The sequence below is a fragment of the Ochotona curzoniae genome, unplaced genomic scaffold (assembly GCF_017591425.1).
Source record: "Ochotona curzoniae isolate NIBS_2020 unplaced genomic scaffold, NIBS_Ocur_1.0 scaffold_3208, whole genome shotgun sequence".
Taxonomy (NCBI): Eukaryota; Metazoa; Chordata; class Mammalia; order Lagomorpha; family Ochotonidae; genus Ochotona; species Ochotona curzoniae.
The window spans coordinates 37139859-37159760 of record NW_024467106.1 but is presented as its reverse complement, the minus strand read 5'-3'; the positions used below and the strand labels follow the sequence as shown (position 1 = coordinate 37159760).

Sequence of the window (19902 nt, the reverse complement as noted above, 5' to 3'; positions counted from 1 at the left end):
CCTGGAAAGAAGTTCCTGGTTCCTGGCTTCAGATCAGCATAGCACCGGCCGTTGCGGTCACTTGGGGAGTGAATCATCGGATGGAAGATCTTCCTCTCTCCTCTCTGTCTCTCCTCTCTGTATATTTGACTTTGTAATAAAAATAAATAAATCTTTAAAAAAATAGACTTAAAAAACAAAAAAGAAATACTTCAGTATAGAAACTTCCAGGGTGTCAGGCTGGGATCATTTCCATGCTTGGAGCCCAGATTCCAGCCACTGTGTCCACGCGGTGACCTGTCCCTGGGCCTGCCCGATCTCCAGAGACTGTTCCCTTCATGATGAGTTCACTGAAGGGAAAGTCGGAGGGTTGGGCGGGTCTGGGGTCCCACCCGCAACCATGATGGCGCAGGGGATGGGATTGCGGAGGAGGTGAACTTGGGACCTGGGGATTTAAACTTCCAGCAGCCTATTGGCTGCTGGTGGGTGCTAGGCCAGGATCGTCTCCATGCTCAGAGCCCCGATTCTGGCCAGTGCGTCCATGCGGTTACCTGTCCCTGGACAGCCAGTGCACTCTGGGGTTTTGGGGCTTTGAATTGCTGCTTAGCTATCTCCATGTTAAGCGCACTGTACATCTGGGATGTCAATCAATCCTAAAGATTTCCCAACGACAGAGTAACTTTTCCTTTGAGGGTAAGGGAGGGTAATAAGACCTAGTAGGTTAGAGGAGAGGGACCAGATGATCTTTATGGATAAGACTGATATACCAAAACTCCTTTAAATCCAGTGTAGTATTTGCAATCACTGAACAATGATGACCTCCAAATACCAGTCCATGCAAGTTAAGGCTTGGGGTTTGTCTAGCAGGACCATATCCTATAACCTGATATGACGATGGATCAGGAAACGGGTCATATTAGGTAGGGCCATGACATTAAGCAGCACACGTAGGAACCATATTCGGGGGTAGATTCTGTGGGGGATGTGGGCCAAACCCTGTGGAAATACTAATCCCACTGGCTAGCTCAAGAGTTGAAGGGGTGATGGACTAAACTAGGTATGACCAAAGAGCTTGCCATCACTCACAGGTAAAGGAATCCACAACAGTGTGGACTGGTCAAGGCAGGAGCACCCAAATGTGCATCCTGTTTAGGGTGTAGGGTGGGCTGGGCTGAAATATTCACCAGCTCATACAAGGCCAATTGGAAGGCCAAACTATGCCAGACACTGGCCTAAAACCCAATGGCATGTAGAAGAACTGGGTCAGGGAATGGGTCAAGTGGAAGAACTTGAGAAGCTCCCCTGGCGGGTCATAGCTCCCGCTGGTGAACACATGGTTCAGACCTGGGGGTTGGACAAGCTGGGCAAAGTAGCTCCAATGGTTGGCTAATGTGTGGACTGGTAATGCAACGGGGTGGACCAGGCAGGACTAAGCTTAGTCCACAAGCAAAATTAGAAATCAGGATAGAGCACAGGTCAATGCCGAGCTAGGCTCTTGCACCTACTGGTCTGTGTGAGCCAGAGACGCTAAGACACAGTATCTAAGGCAAGGGCCGAGAGAGGTGAGGGGCTGTGCCAAGCTGAGTCAGAGCAACCACTGGCATGCGTGCAATCTATGGCTGGGAACAGGCCTGGTTGGGGAGCTAAGGGGACACCCTAGCTGGATTGAGGTTCCCACCAAGGAGCACAGGGCTGGAATGGGGGCTGTGTTCTGATATGGATATGGCTGCAGTCTCCCTTGGCACAAGTGTGGGTTGGGATTGGATGCACCAAGCCAGGCTAGACTCCAACACGATCTGGTGCTCTGGAAGACCAGGGCAGATGTGGGATGGACTAGGCTAGGTCTCAGCCCCTACTGAGCCATGTGTGAGCTATATGTGGGTATGGAAGAGTCGTAGCTGGGCTGAAACATCCAACAGTAAGAACCAGATTGGGTTGAATGCCACTCGGGAAAAGCAACTGTTCCTGCTAGGTCAGGAGGTGAACTGAGTAGGGCTGGCTCATGGACTCCCTGGTATGCGTGAAATCTGACATTGGGAGAGGTTCTGATGGAGGAGCCTGTGCAACTCCTTGGGGGGCAGGACATAGACCCTGCAGATAAGAGCAAGAGGCATGAAAGGAAACAACCCAGAACAGGCCATGGAAAGTTACCCAGGGGCATACATCTGGCATGGGTCCGGGCATACGAGGCTGAATCAGTTCACATCATCCACTAGCAAATCCAAGCACCAGAACAGAGTGTGGGTCGAGCCAGGTTTGGTCGCGACAAAAAACCAGTGCACAATAAGGAATGCCAAGGTGACGTTGCCTATACCAGAAGTGACCACAGCGCCCAACCAGCACACATGAGAACCAGGAAGGGAGGGGCAGAGCCGGTAGGGGGAATAAGGGGGTGGTTCCCTTGCTGGAAGGCTACTCCCACTGGAGAGTGCGAGCTGGGATGGGGGCAGACCAGACTAAGCAGGGCTACAACACTTATGCACCTCATGTGGACTAGATCAGGGAAAAGCCAGGCTGGGCTGATTATTCTTACTGGTGCCAACCAAAATTAGAGTGGGTGAGGGTTGTTAGGGCTTAGCCACAGCATCAGCTAGCAGAAGCTGGCACTGAGGGCTAATTCTGTCAAGTTACACTACAGAACCATCTGGAAAGTGCATAATCCAGGAGTGGGAATGGCCTGGGAGGGAAATAGTGGGCTCCTCCCTCTTGGGTTACCACTGCCACAGGAGGGCACGAAAACTAGGACAGGGGCTGGGGTGGCTAGACAGAAAGACACCCAACAACATCTGTGTGGGGTGCATAGTGGAGCTGGTTAGATGGAGCTAGGCTTTAATGCCCATTGACATGTATGAGAGCCAAATGGGATGTGGGTCAGACTAGACTAGTGCACTGTACATACTGGCAAACCAGGGTAGGGAGCAGGCCTGGTGGGGGTTATTGTGGGTCACTCCAACTAGGCTGCAGCTCCCGCTGATTTATGTGAGGGCCAAGTGTGTGCCGGGCGGAACCAGGCTGGTCTTCAACACCCATTGGTTCCAGTGGAAGACAGAGCTGGAGACAGATCCGACCCAGCAGTTGCAGCCGCCAGCTGATTGGAGCGATGGACTGTGCTGGGCTCTGTGCTTGCTAGTACATACAAGAATCTGGTCTGGGAACACCTCAGACAAAGTTGCTTTAGGGATCTACCCAATTAAACTGCCAGACTCAGAACCTAACCAAGAAAAGACAGATGACAGAGCAAGTCAATCAACCACCTCAGCCATATGTTCGCAGTGCAAAACAGGGCAAATGGAGACTATGATGGACTATGTCAATCAGTGGATTCTTCAACGACCTCATCGTGCTTGGAGTGGCGAGACTGGCAGCAATTCATAACTGTTGAACTGTCAAAACCACTTGAGCAAGACCCTCAGAGCATACCCCACAACAGGGACCTGGGGTGAGTGGGAAATTGGACTGGGCTTCTCCGTTAAAACCCCCTTTTCCTCAGATATATGAAGGAAACAATGTGGAAATAATAGTCTTACCCACTTCCTGTAGCCCTTGAACCTTTTTACCCTAATTAATTATATAAAGATTGTAAAAAATGTAATAAAAATGGGAAAAGAAAAAAAAAAGAAATACTTCAGTATAGTACTTTACTTCACAAATGCAAGGGCAAGTTAAGTCACTTGCACGACACACGACAAATTATTTGAAGATCTCGGGATCATGCTTCAAGCACTTTGTACTGTATCTTAATTTTTGTAATTCTAGTTGACCAGTATGAACTCCCTTTTGAAAATATCACTTGCATCCATGTAAGTACACTGCAAAAATATTTCCTCCTCTTGTTGGCAATAGGAAATTACAGGTTTTTCCCAATCAGTTATGATCCTTAACATAGAAGAAGTGGAGCTGATAGATTCCTTATACTGAAGAAACTTTATGCTAACATATCCACCTAGAGCCTATGAAATTTCCTTCGGAATCCCTGCTCTCTGCATGTGAACCTGCACCCCCACGTTTGCACATTCATAGTTTCAAGGGGATATAACTGTCCATATACAGTATTTAGAAATTCCACAAAGAAGTATCAGGTTTTATACAGGTGTATGAGTCTACATAAGCACTAACACATCAATAAAAAAGCTAAATTGTTTCTACTCCTTTAAATACAATCTAATTAGTAGCAGGACATATCCCAGACATCAGAGGTAATGTGATATCTATTTTACTATATTGTTATAATCAGTTTTCACAAAATCAAATTCAAAAAAATGTTTCAATAATAATTAGAAGTCATTCTGTAGCATGATTGATGTTAAAAAAAAATCTCAAAAATCAGTTGCAGAAAATGAGGTATTTGAGCTTTACAAACACGTTAGCACTTAAGACCACTTAATTTTTAAAGTTTTTTTTAAAGATTTTAATGGGAAGTAGAAATAAAAATTTCAGACATATAATATTAAACTAAGGAAGATATTTTTAAATTTTTGTAAAGATTCATTTTCTTTTATTAGAAAGGCAGATTTACAGGAAAGCAGACAAAAAAAGATAAAAAAAAGAGAAAAAGATCCGTCTGTTAGTTCACTTCCCACGTAGCTGAAACAACCAGGACTGAGCCTATCCAAAGCCCGCAACCAGGAGCTTCTCCCACAAGTGTTAAGGGTCCCAGGCTTGGGCCGTCCTCTACTGCTCTGCCAGGTCAAAAGCAGGGAGCTGAGTGGGAAGTGGAGCAGACAGGACACAAACTGGAGCCCTTATGGGACTCTAGCACATACAAGGTGAAGACTCTAGCCACTGATCCATTGGGCCCAATTAAGGAAGACCTTTTAAATTTACCAAGAAAAATAGTGCCCAGGTGAATCCGCAGCAAAAATGTTAAGTATATAACTAAAAATTCTAAGTAAAAATTTAAACTATAAAAAGATGTTTAATAACGAAAAACAGAATAGCAAAGAAAACAACCAAAAAATTATACTCATTACAAAGCAACAAAATAACTAAAACAGCTTTAAGCAAGGCACAAAGAGGACTTACTATACATACATATATGATTTATTTATTTTTGTTGGAAAAGTCAAATTTACAGAGAGAAAGAACCTCCATCCACTGATTTACTCCCTAACTGATGGCAATGGCCAGAGCTGGGAGCATCCAAAGCCAGGAGCCAGGAGCTTTTTCCCGTCTCCCAAGGCTTTGGGCCTTCCTCTACTCTGTTTCTCCTCCCCAAGTGGCCACAACAGTCAAAACTGAGCCAATCCAAAGCCAGGAGCTAGGAGCTTCTTCCGGATCTCCCACATGGGTGCAGGGTGACTTAATTTTCTCTATTAAGTAGTATGTTCTGTTTTATTTGTATCCAAAGTATATTATTCTGAAGAAATTGGATCTTAAGTAGCAATTTATTCTTCTTGTTGTCAATATTTATGAAGAATGTTGGGTGTTCTATTTTATTGCCCGGTATCTTACTTTTATAGTTTTGTCCCACATTCATAACTGGCTTTGAATAATGAGCAAATACTACACTTGGGCCATCCTCTACTGTTTTTCCAGGCCACAAGCAGAGAGCTGGATGGGAACCAGGGTTGCTGGGATTAGAACTGGTGGCAATATGGGATCCTGGCACATGCAAGGTGAGGACTTCAGCCACCTGGCTACTGCGGCAGTCCCTAATATGTATTCTTACATTTAAGATGAGTGACTCCTATGATACTATAAATCATATAGAGCACTTTAGAGAAAACAATACAAATGAAGAAATGAACTAAATAACTTATGCAAAAGGAATAAAACATTTTTCAAGCCTGGCTAGGCAAAAGATATATAAAAGAAAAACTAAGAGTTAAAAGATATTTTAGGGAAATAACAATAAAAGGTTCAGGGATTTATCCAGCACTTCTTATGGCCAATGCCCTGGCAAAGCAGATAGTGATGTACATTCAATCACACTGTCCTTTGGTCTGTATACATCCACTGTTTTCTTGCTATTCTCTTCTTCCAAACATTGTTTTTTCGGGCGGAGGGTAGTTTTCATACTAGGTTATGTCCTACTGACTGATTCATATCCCAGCAAAATCCCAAGTACTAAAGATTTTTTTTAAATAAAAACCAATCCATCTACACTCAGTATCTAGACAGGAAAAATGAATCAATCATTACTCAAATTCATCACTGACACAGATAAATAAATGAAATGATTTATCAGTGTAGTATTTGCTTATTATTCAAAGCCAGTTATGAATGTGGGACAAAACTATAAAAGTAAGATACTGGGCAATAAAATAGTACACCCAACATTCTTCATAAATATTATCTGACAAGGGGAAGAATAAATTACTACTTAAGATCCAATTTCTTCAGAATAATATACTTTGGATACAAATAAAACAGAATATACTACTTAATAGGAAAATTAAGTCATAAACTTATATTTTTATTATCATCTTTAACAACCTCAATGTTTAAGAGCCACAGGGACTTTGCATGCTAAACACAGGAAAAATGTATATAGTATTGTATTTTGTTACAATAAAAGTTTTAAACAGAAAACTAGAAAAAGTAAACAAACATACAAGATTTGTTAATAATATCAGAGATTTCTAGCCACAGAAATTAAAAACAGGGGTCGAAAATGTGGTAGAGTGGGTTAAGTCACTGCCTGCAATGCCTCCTATGGTCTGCTTCAAGACCTGGCCATCTGCTTCTAATCCAGCTCCCTGTCAATGCATCAGGGAGAGCAGTGCAGGTCCCTGCACCCACAAAGGAGACCCCACTAGCAGCTCTAAGCTCCTGACTTTGATCTGGTCAAGCCCTGGAGTTTGCAGCTATTCCTGGGAGTGAACCCAAATGAAAGATCTCTTTCTGTTTCTCCTCCCCTCTACCCAACTGCTGCAACTCTGCAAATAAAAAACTCTGTAAATTAAATTAAATTTAAAATTAAAAACAACTTCTAACTTATGCTAGCACAATTAAACCTTGGCAGGGCTTACTATGTTCTAGTTGCTAGCAATTCAAATAATCAAAACTAGGTATAAAATAAAAGTGTTTCTAATATTATGATTGGCTGCCTGTTACTGAAACCTCTTGAGAGTGAGTTACTGAATTAAACAAGAGGCAAACCAAAACCAACCAGAGAATACGAATTATTAAGAGTATAAAATTGCAATTGCCAAATGCAAACATACAATCATTGCAGGAAAATAATGTTAACAAAATCTCTCAAAAAGCAGGAAAATGGTAAATAGATTTTAAATATGTAGCAAAAGGAGATAAGGATTAACAACAAAGAGGTCAACAGTCATATAGTTGTGAATATTATTGAGCATCTTCTATGTACAAGACACTGGCAGTAAAGGGTAAATTAAAAAAACTCCCTGTGTTACATTCAAGTCATAGGAGAGAACGTTAAAAATACATAGATCTATCAAATACTGAGGGAAAATAAAACAGCATAAAATATTAGCAACAGAATACTTTCAAAGGTTGAAAACTGAATATCAAGAAATTAAATAAAGTGGGAGAACAAAGGTCAGAAAGCAAAAAGAAAGCAAAAAGAAAGCGGAAATTGAAAATAAATAATAAAAACCTGGAAGAAAACTAATCTAAAGTAAAGAATATTTTTTCACTCTAAAAGGACTAGTCAAGTACAGACCATCATACCTAACATATATCCTGGGAAATATCATATCATAGTTCAATAATTTAAAAAAAACAAAAAAGGTCCTCAAAAGTTCCAAAGGAAGTAGATTACTAACTACTAAAATAACTTGTACTTTAGTGTGTTCTCTGTTGATATAACAAATACCTAACAGTAGGAAATTTTTAAAGAATAGTGGTTTACTTGGCTGAAGTTTCAGGAAGTTAGGAAATCCAAAACACAGCACTGGCACCTGCCAGCCTTCTGCTGAGAGAGGGAAAGGAGTAGGGGAAGAAGGGAGGAAGGAAAGGAGGAAGGGAGGGAGGAAGGATACATCTAAAGGGTGGCGGGGAGGGGAATGAAGATAGAGCAACCGTCTAAGAATCCATCCTTTCAAGCAGCAGAGTTTAGCATGAAGATCTAGAACTAACTCAAAAGAAAACACCACTCCACAGGTGCGCTGGTAACACCTCAGTGCTCTACAATCTCCCCATCGAGGAAGGCATGCTCAAGGCTTCCCAAACTCTATTTCCTGTCACTGTCTTTGTTTGCTTAAACATAACATAGGCTCAAAAACAGATTACAGATTTAATCAAGTTTTAGATAATGTAAAAATACATATTAAAAGCCTTAACATACTATGTGACAAATATATTGTGAAAAAACTATGTATAGATGTCAAAAAAAGTTTACACCAAAGTAAATCCATATTTGAATTCCTTTTTTCTCAAACTTTTTAAATACTCTCAAATACTCAAAGAGTAAACAGCCAGTCAACATCAGTATACAATAAAGTCACAGTATATCTCACAAAATATACTGAAATGTTATCCTAAAACTAAAAATACTGATTGAAGAATCAGAAAAATAATAAAAAACTGTTGGTTTCCAAAAGTAAAAAAAATATGAAAAGTAAGTAGTGAGAGCCTGTAAGATACATAACTGTCACTTTAGAACCCATGATGGTGAAGGTAGCAACCATGGTAAAAAGTTCTCAGGATGCTTTCAGAAGAGTTGGAGAGGGTACCGTTTCAGGAGGAAAGATAGTTGAGGACTGTAGACAGATGCTAAAATGGAAAATTCATTCTAAGCATTAATTACCCACATGAAGATTCATCCAAACAAATGCAAGCCACAGAGGAATCTCTATAAGAGCCACATATTTTAAAAAGGACAGATAATCAATGATTAATATAAAAGACAGGTGTAAATCTATATAAGTAATAAAAATAGAGCTAAAAGCTAGGGGAAACAAAAACTAAATAACTCAGCTTTGTTAAGACCAGAAAAAAAAGTATGCATGAAAAGAACATACTTTTTTATGATTTATTTACTTGTAACTGAAAGGCAGTTTACACAGAGAGGTGGAGACATAGAGACAACGATCTTCCACCCACTGATACACTCCTCAAATGGCCACAATGGTAAGAGCCGGGCTGATATAAAACTGTGAGCCAGGAGCTTCTTCCAGGTCTCCCATGTGGCTGCAGGGGCCAAGGACTGGAGCCATCCTCTACTGCTTTCCCAAACCAAAGGCAGGGAACTAGACTGGAAGTGCAACAGCTGGGACTTGAACTGGTGCCTATATGAGATGCTGATGCTGCAATCTAAGGATCAGCTTGCTAAGCCACCACACCAGTCCCAAAAAGAACATGTTCTTTAGCGTAGAAAAGGATTTAGAATAATAAGGGGTAAAAGAAGGTAATAATCCATTTCCTCTATAAAGAATAATACTGATCAGGACTTTTCAGAAAGAAGGGATATTTTCACTCAAACTGTCCATTTTATTACTCAATTTATTGAGTGCATACTATGAGTTATTGAACACATTCTTTGTCCAAAAGATCTTCATTTAAATAAGACAGTTACACATAAACAAAAATACTACCAAATGGAAAGCTATGTAGGGTAGGAACCATATCAGATTCACTAAGCACTCCTAAATGTCTGTTGAACTGAAACAGTTACTAATAGTTGGACAATGTTACAACAGAAGAAAATAAACATATAATCATAGTATGAACTAGGTGATAATCACATTGAGAAGGCGTGAAATTAGCAGAAGCAGGTTAACGAAAGCTGCTTAGGCTTCAAAAATCTCAGAGTTAAACAAATTGGGTTGTAAGTATTAAAGCTTATCCCCATCAACAGACTTCCTTCCAAGCCAGAGACCTGCTGTGAACCAGGTCATGTGTCAGTGAAACACCGAAACAGAGTTCTAGTTTCCAAAAGGAAGTTACTTCTGTAAGACAACCTCTCAGAAACCTTGAGCATTAACTCCCAGAAAAAGTTCAGGCTTAATAGGTTTATGAGCTCTTCAAAACAGTAGTCTGATCACAAGACAGAAGCATGTAGGGGAACAGCAAAGAGCAAAGCTCCTGGACTAAAGAACTCCTGCAGCTGGGGCCAGGTGCCATAGCCTCATAGTTAAATCCTCGCCTTGCATATGCTAGGATCCCATGTGGGCACTGGTTCATATCCTGGCTGCTCCACTTCCCATCCAGCTCCTTGCTTGTGGCCTGGGAAAGCATTAGAACATGGTTCAAAGCTTTGGGACTCTGCACCCATGTAGAAGACCCAAAAGAAGCTCCTGGTTCCTGGCTTTGGATCAGCTCAATTCCAGCCATTGTAGCCACTTAGGGAGTAAATCAGTGGACAGAAGATTTTCCTCTCTACATATAACTGACTTTCCAATAAGAATAAATAAATCTTTTAAAAAAGAAACTACAGACTTAAAAAATATATTAAGAATGAATAAATATTAAGAGAACAAAGGACTAGCCGCAACAAGGTAAAAAGTATAAAATATCTGATAAAAGATTACTATCCATAATATAAAATCTCTTAAAAAAAACCAAAAACATACAAAATCTAATTTAAAATAAATTTTTAAATGGTTTACTTTTTCTTAAGGGATAACTCACTAAAGGACATACGTAGGGGCTGACATAATGACTCAATTGGCTAATGTTCTACCTGCAAGGATCAACATTCTTAGGGCACTGGCTGGTGTCCTAGCAGTTCCACTTCCGAACCAGCTCCCTGCTTATGGCCTGGGAAGAAAGGATGGCATTTAGGTGCCTGTACCCAGGCGGGTGACCTGTAAGAAGCTCTTCGCTTTGGATCGGCTCAACTCCGGCCACTGCAGCCATTTGGGGAGTGAACCAGCCAACAGAAGATTTCTCTGCATCTCTCTTTCTCTCTGTAAATCTGCTTTCAAGAATAAATAAATCTTGCATTAAAAATAGCATGCAAGTGGAAATAAGATTTTGAAAATATGTACAGTATATCATTAGGGAATTACAAAGGAAAAAAAATCATCACATACCTATTCAAATGAGCAAAATCCAAAATGCTGACACCATCAAATGCTTCATGATGAGGAGCAACCAGCACTCTCATCCATATCTGGTGTGAACGCAAACTAGTACACTCTGGATACAGATTACTACTTATAAAACTAAACTTGGTATTACATAAGTAAATAAATTATAAATAAGTAAACGCAAAGCTAGTCAGTGATAAAAAGAAATGCACTATCAAGGTACAAAAAGTGCACTAAAATACCACCCTGTATACTCCTAAATGCATATAATTTACATATGCATATGTATATATGTATATACATATATATACATGTACATAATTTACATATACATATACTTTGGAAAATAAGAAATTTCAACACGTGTTGCTAATAAAAGAAACCAACGTAAAAAGTCTACACATTAAATGACTCCAGCAGTACAACATTGCAGAAAAGGCAAAAACTACAGACACAGGTAAAAAATAATCAATGATTGTTTTCAGGCATGAGAGGGAGAAAGAGAATAAATATGTAAACATTCATATTTAAGGTTAAAATTCTCTATATGCTTCCCTAAAAGGAGTATATATCATCTTACAAGTATCAAAACCCATGGAATATTTTTAAAGTCAATCACGAAGTATATATGAACTTGAGTTATTACTGAGAATTAGTTACTAAGTGGCTCACTGGGTAAAGGTGATGTGTAGGTATATGAAAATTCTCTGTACGTTTTGCTCAATTTTTTTTTTTTGTAAATCTGAAGTTACTTTTAAAAAAAGTCCTGGGCCCGGTGCGGTGGCCTAGCAGCTAAAGTCCTCAATTTGAATGCACCAGGATCCCATATGAGCGCCGGTTCTAATCCTGGCAGCCCAACTTCCCATACAGCTCCCTACCTGTGGCCTGGGGATGACCCAAACCCTGGAAACCAACAGTTTTTATTATTTTTCTGATTCTTCAATCAGTATTTTTAGTTTTAGGATAAAGTTTCAGTATATTTTGTGAGATATACTGTGACTTTATTGCATACTGATGATGACTGGCTGTTTACTCTGAGTATTTGAGACCCAGAAGAAGTTCCTGGCTCCTAGTTTTAGATCGGCTCCGCTCCGGCCATAGTGGTCACTTAGGGAGTGAATCATCGGATGGAAGATCTTCCCCTCTGTCTCTCCTCTTCTCTGTATATCTGACTTTGCAATAAAAATAAATAAATCTTTTTTAAAAAAAAAAAAGTCGTTAATTTTTGCCTGGGAAAGCAGAAGGTAAGTCAAATCTTTGGGCCCTGCGCCCATCTGGGACACTAGAAAGCAGCTCCAGGCTCCCAGCTTCCAATAAGCTAGCTCTCGCCATTTGGGGAGTGAACCAGCAGATGGGAAGTCCTTTTCTCTGCTTTTGCTTCTCTCCCGGTAAAATCTGCCTTTCAAAGAAAAATAAACAAATCTTAACTATATGTAATCTAGATAGTTTAATATACAGATAGCTTCCGTTCTCTACCAGATTAACAGTTATATGACATGGAAGGCAAAAGTGTTCACTTGAACTGGGTCATGGCATATTAGAGTTCAGGAACAGGTGACAACTTCTGAATTCATCCCTAGAATTGACTGTCTTTTCTTTGGCAGCAGCACTCTGGTCAGTTGGTACTTTCCTTAATGAACCAGGCAAGACTGTAATGAACAAGACCGCACAGGGCCCCAAAGGGGAATCAACCATCTGCTGAGGATTTATACTACATAATCTCAAAGTAACTAACATGGCTAGCATCAAAAGAAGATGAAAACAAACAGTTTTCTTGCAAATCACTCCATAATTCTATTATGAGTAAAACAAGACACATTCAAATGCATGCTTGTCCAAAAAATTTCCAATTGCTTTTGCTTGAAATCAAGAAGCCTTACATTAAAAAAAAAAAAATGGCCTTCAAAAAAAGTCTCGTAGGATAGGATAAAAATGTAATTTCACGTGTTCATTCAACTACCACCCATAAAAAGAAACAAATTTTAAAAAGTGGAAAGGATCTTGCTTGGTGTCATTGCTATTAATAACTTGCAAAAATGTTCAAAGAGATGAAAAGAGAAGTTAAAAATCAAAGACTTGCTGATAGTTACACCACAGCCTCTTCTTACTTCCCCAGCTATGGAACCAGACGCCATTTCCCCAGAACCAGTGTTTTCAATTCTTTAAAGAAATTAAATTCCTATTTAAAATCTGTGTTCTGTGACTGCTTATTTGTTAACGCCATTCAAGGAGACAAAACAATCACATACAAACTTGGAAAACACAACAGGCATACACATGCTTTGCCACTCCCAACTCCAGACAGCCGTGGAACAGTGTCCAGTCCTTCCATGGCTGTCTAAACCTTGTAACCTGCAATTCAGATCTCCAAAAAGAAGCCACATCAAGTCCCGTGGAAACATACAGACAGCAGCTATCTAAAACACTTTTAAAAAAATTAAAGATTTATATTTATTTTTATTGGAAAGCCAAATATACAGAGAGGAGGAGAGACAGAGAGAGATATTCTGTTCACTGATTCACTCCCCAAGTGGCCACTACGGTTGGAACTGAGCCAATCTGAAGCCAGGAGCCCACAACCTCTTCTGGGTCTCTCACACAGGTGAAGGATCCCAAGGCTTTGGGCCATCCTCAACTGCTTTCCCAGGCCACAAGCAGGGAGCAGGATGAGAAGCGGGACCACTGGGATTAGAACCAGCATCCGGGCCCAGTGCCGTGGCCTAGTGGCTAAAGTCCTCGCCTTGAACACACCAGAATCCCATATGGGCACCAGTTCTAATCCCGGCAGCTCTACTTCCCAACCAGCTCCCTGCCTGTGGCCCGGGAAAGCAGTTGAGGACGGCCCAAAGCCTTGGGACCCTGCACCCATGTGGGAGACCCAGAAGAAGTTCCTGGATCCTGGCTTCGGGTCGGCGCAGCATCGGCCGATGTGCTCACTTGGGGAGTGAATCATCGGATGGAAGATCTTTCCCTCTGTCTCTCCTCCTCTCTGTATATCTGATTTTCCAATAAATAAATAAATCTTTAAAAAAAAAAAAAAAGAAGAAGAAGAACCAGCATCCATGCAGGATCCTGGTGCATTCAAGGTGAGGACTTTTGCTGCTAGGCCACCGTGCTCATGGGTCCTATCTAAAACCCTTGACCTATAGATGATGCTTAAATACATGAACATGATTATTTACCTTGACAAAGCAGTGAAAGACTGATGGTATCTTTCTCAGTATTACTTTTCATAATCGTATTTATTCCTTCAGCTACAATTACGACGTTCATTTCCGCAAAACCCAAATCTCTTTCAACTGGAAATTCATTTTTTCCCTTTTTTTATCTAAGTCTCAATTTAACCACATTCGTTTCCCACTACTGCACCACTCATTACAGCAACAATAGCAACAAGGACAAGAATGGTGTTTCTCATGGATCCGTTCCAGACTTCAACTGGTATCACATAGTTTTATAGCTAATATCTTCACTAAACAATTGTAGAACATTTTGTCTAAATTTTTAGAAATACAATACATAGTCACCATAATGAACAAAAGCTGTTCTATAGAACTTGTTCTGACACTAAATCAAATTGTCTAAGTAACCCTTTGTCTCCAGTGTCTACATGCTTTTATGATCATGTAAGAGTAGTGGTGTATAAACTTCATTATCTATGTAAACCTAGCAGAGAAAACATTTTGAAACAGTTGCTTCAGTATATATTTGTTACTTACTTATAACTTGGCATGTACTACCTGTACTGTTACCATAATATATATGAAGCTACCAGAAAACCCATGGGAAAATCAAATTAAAGATTAGTTTATTTTGCTGGAAATTTTTTTCAAATTCATGAACAATTTTTTCATAACATGCATTTGCATGAATTGTGTAAAGACCCCTTATTAGCATGAATTTCAAAATTTAGCACCAAAATAAACTTCAAATTCCAAAAATTCCTACAAGTATCCTTATCTACAAACCAGAAATTTAAAGAGAGAATTTAAAATACATATGCACAAACACACTTATTTACTTTAGAGGTGTGATGGGTCTGTGAAGAGCACAGCTAGGTGACCACTGAGCTCATAGACTGAAGGACGCCACCAAAAAAGAGCTATATTAAGCTTTCCTTACACATGAAGCCACTGACAAACACGTTCCCCGTAGCTGTAAGAGTCTGCTTTTCAGTTCCCGAAGTTCTTGACTTCGAGACTTCTCTTAGGGATGCTCACATCTGCTAACTTGCGAATGAGAATTCCAAAACATAACTGCACGAAGTAACCAGCTTCCCTTACTAGGTAACAAGATGTAAGCCTACCAAAAGCAAAACTGTATGAATATTTTCTGTGGGCTTACAGTTATTTCTCTAATACAAATGCAGAATAATTTTCATATGAAAAGTTTAATATATAAAGATTCATAGTAAGAGCTTATAAATGCTTTATTGATTTTGATCATTTTATATACAGCTACATTTATTTTAATGTCTGAATTCAAATGAACATATTCTAAGGAACCATCAAAAAGTCTAAATGCCAAATAAAGCATCTTTTCTTTTTCTCTAACAGAATACAAAATGTAGAGATAACAGGGGAAAAAATGTATGCTTCACTCTTCTTCCACTAAGCAATCTAAGAAAACAGCTATTAAGCAGTTTTCCCAAGTACAAATAATGCACAGGGCCCCAGTCTTTACAAAAACCTAGAAAACAACCAGCTAGAAACTTCAAGACCAAGGCCAAACACAACCCACCGCCTCCATCTGCTCTACAACAGCGCCATCCAGTGGTGACTTAGATAACCTGTTATATTTCTTCAGCAACAGCAACAAATCTTAGGATTCCACATTGTATTTTCTGACAGACAATTCTACCTCTTTGAAATAAAGTAAATTAAAAAATCTAACAATAAATTTACCTATTAATCCTATGATTACTCTAACAAGCCAAATATAGAACAAATTAAATCACTCTTGTATTTGATAGTGCTTCAAATGTGTACTTATTTTAAAACCCCCGATAGGCCTATTTTAATAAGTTATTCCATGCACATATTTATCTAGTATTGCAAATTGAAAAAGCACATAAATATTTCCTTTTCTTGCAATTTAAACATTTGAAAACTAGAATATCTGCACTCATCAAGCTCTGAACAAAATATCCAATGTTTTCTTCACATTCCTCTGCCACAAGCTACTTGCAAGTCAGGTCTTGGTGCTGGGTTTTACCTAACTTCTAAATCACATGAGAATACTTGAAATTAATGGGTTTTTCCTCTCCCGGTCAAATCAAAAAGAAAAAGAAAAAGAAAAAGAAAAACTAAAGTATATTGAAGTCATTCCGATAGAAACTGCAGATTCCATATAAAGTAGAAAGAGAAAGACACAACAACATCAATTATCAAAACTGCTTGTATACAAGTCTATCTTGGCATACAACAGTTTTACCCGCTACATAAAATAAGTCTTCCGCCTAAGACTCTTTGTCATAATCTGTTCCTATCCTGGCATTCCCCAAAGCGGCCTATCCATAATAGAGGCAGAGATTGCAGCAACATCTGAATAGCTCATTTTTTCACTCAGTCTGAACTCCGTTAAGATCACTGTCTCTGTGTTCCTTTTAAACTGTTAACATCTGTGTGTTAGCAGCGTCTCAGCTTGGCCAGTCTTTGCGCTCAGATAACAGGGTCATTAGCCCCCTTCTCATGGACCTCTGGAATACATCTCCACCTCTTTCAGACCGTTGAGGTGCCTCTTCTGGTTCAGGGAAAAGCAATGTGGCCCTTGTGTGCTTATGGACACCACTTCCACCATTTGGGGGGGTCTTTTTTCTCTTGGAGCCCCTCTCCTGATGCTTCACAGGAGGTTCCCATCTTTAACATCCCTAATAAATTTTGCTTTGTGCACTGCAACTGTCCACATGAAAATTCTTTTGTGTGCGGTAAAAACTGAGGCTGCCTTCATCTTTGTGTGGGAAATTCCCTGCAGCAGTACCATCCAGAAACTTAGCTACCTGGTGTGAAATGCAACTTAGATGTCTGCAGCCAGAGATGGTGGTAAGAGCCCAAGCCTGTCTGGAGTGCTGAGGAAAAGCCCCAATCACACAACCATGCATTTTTAAGTGTGCTGTAGTGTTTTATAATGGTGGTGTGCACCACAAACATGCTGGCTTTATATATACAAAAGAAGTGTTACGTAGTAATTAGTCTGCAAGGGAGACCCCAGCAGGCTTACTGAAACAGGAAACTTCTCAGTGGTCTGGTCAAAATACAGTCCCTTAGCACACTTGGTTAAATAATGAGCCCCAATTTAAGTACACAAAGAAAATCTAGGCTTCAGAAATTACAGTTAATGATGAATGAATGAATCTAAGTCAAATGTGTAAGCGTAATTGGGCTTGGGGAGAGTCATGTCTACCTTTGTCTTTTCAAATCCTACTAAGAGACCCAGCTGTATGCTTCTGCATGCACTCCTATGGATTCACTTCTCAGGGTAGTTTCAAAACTGGCTATAAGATCTCAAATCTCCATAAGTAAAATATGTATTTGTGTGTGTATGCACACGTATATATACATATATGTACTATATATGTACATAGCATTTTAAGTGTTTAAGTGATCATTTAAATAGTGTTATAGAGGAGAAATACCTCAAAAACTGGAAAGCAAACCACATAACTGACTGATACAATGGCCATCTTAAGTAGCACTCAATGGCCTCAAAAATCATTCCAATTTGACTGGAAAGCCAACAAGTGGTCATTTCAGGTATGGAAAGCCAAGGTGCTGGTGCAGAGTCCCTCCATGAAGGACCTCTGGGGTACAAGCCCGAGTGCAAGCCAGTGGCCAGCACGGAGGGCTGTGCTCCTCTCTGAAGGCAGCAGAGAACTCCCACTTCACACGTGCTCTTGACTGCCGCCTGATACGGTCTTTGGATTCAAGAGGCTTCTACAGTCTAGTCATTTCAAGTCAAGAGCCTCAGTGATCATGGACACACACATACGAGTGCTAATTTGTCAAATTAACATTCAGAGTCATTGTGTACTAACATCCTATGCAGCAACTTTGTCTTCAAAAAATGGTATTATTAGAAACAATGGTAAACTTGCATTGAAAGATTTACTCTATTTTAGTGTGGTAAAGAAACAATATTCTTAGCTCACTATTTTTAGTAATGCCTGAATACTTTCAAAGCAACTGCTTTGCTTGGAAGAGATTTGTTATCCGTAGGTGCTTTCCTAAAGTTAATTTCCTAAGTCAATTGTCAGAATGTTTTGACAAGTTTTTCAAACATGGAGTCTTCACTCTACCTCAGTATCCTGCCAGGACTGAAGCCAAATGAAGAATACAAGCTGATCCAGGATCTCAGGGCTATCAATGAGGCATTCACTTCAATCCACCCTCATGTGCTGAGCTCTGAGTGAGGAAAGAAGGTTCTACATTGTATATAGGGACACTACAGACAAGTAAGAGCTAAGGACATTCCTGGGGATGGCAGGATTTTTTAGCCAAGCCTTTATACAAAGCTTTAAAAAGTTCTAACATGGACCCTGCTGGACATGTGAGCTACAAAAAGCCTTCCAAAGAACTAAAGGACTGTTAACAGAAGCTCAGCCCTAGGAATCTACTATGCTCTAATCACTTGCTTCCTCAGCTCTGCTTAATGCTATCAATGTGTTTTAGACACTTCTGAAGCCGAGTAAGAACCTATGTGTGATCTTCAGACTCTGAAACTTTCAAAAGGCCTGGATTTTGTGCCATCTGGTTACTCGGGATCTTTTTATCCAACCAAGACTATCTTCGAGTGACTGATGCTATCATAAGAAAATCAGAGCAACACAAACTGTTGTGAGTGGAAAGAATGTTCCAGAAAACTCTTGGTGTTTCAAGAGAGCATGAGAACAAAAAAAAAAAAATCTTCCTTTACAAGGAACTACTGGATAATTTGCTCAATTAAGTCTTCATTCCTACAGATGTATGATTTTATGCCCATGGTGGTGCTCAGAAGTAGTAACATTACAAATGCATAATTCTGTCTGGCTTTTTGTAAGACTAACAAACAAGACTTCTGAAAAGACTGCTAATTCGCAAAAATCCCAGAGTACATAAGTAAGGACTGTGGACAATCTAGATGTTGTTCTCTCTTCAGGTAAATTAAATCACAAATTAATCAATGCCATTTTCCACTTTATTAGCCATTTCTAATAGATCACAATTGAAGAAAAACTAGTACTGGACAAAGAAATGTCAATTTCAATTTAATTTGTAGTTAACACTTATTACTCAAGAAATATGTATTTTAGAGGCTAAAAAAACCTGAAAAGATAATTTAAATAACTTGTCATGTCATATGCTAGTAATAAATATTATGATTCATTTTATTCTAAAAGAACAAACAGAAAAGTCAATGCTGCTTTACAACTTTGGTTTGGTGAATAGAAAATGAACAGAGAATATTATCAGAATAATAACCTGATCCATCACATTAAATTCTTATGACTTAAGTTTTAGAGAAACTACGTCAGATATTAAGTACTTACATAGTAATAGACAACCCAATCCTATTGGTTTTAACAGATTCTCATTGCCATGAATTAATACTTACCAGAAAAAAACGTGCAAGTAATGGCATTTTAATAATTAATAACTCACTGTACTTTTGATTTTTCCTACTAGAGATCTCAAGAAACAAACAGAAGAGACATTTCAAAGATCAGCCCTGCCATGGCTTCTGGGCAGGCCACACCTGCAGTGTACCAAAGCGCCAGTTTGGGAGTGGGTGGCTATGGACCTCACAAGTCCTAAGCAGACCTCTCCCCTGCTGCACCAAAATGTGGCTCTGGGAGAAGCAGGCCAGTGGCCTGATGCTAACACCCTGGGGGCAGGATGCAGCTGCAGCACCTCACTACACCTGGCCAGAGGCTTGAGGCTGAGGTCCTCAGCAAGGGGGTTGGTGGGCAAGGTACTGATGCTTTGCTGAGCCAGACACCCGACAG

The 19902-nt window shown here is 39.8% G+C and overlaps 1 protein-coding gene across 3 annotated transcripts in view; it reads right to left on the bottom strand.

Moving 5' to 3' along the window:
• The window catches only part of CAAP1 (caspase activity and apoptosis inhibitor 1), a 59282-nt gene that overhangs the window by 4065 nt on the left and 35315 nt on the right, over positions 1 to 19902 (bottom strand). The gene's annotated exons all lie outside the window — the stretch shown is intronic.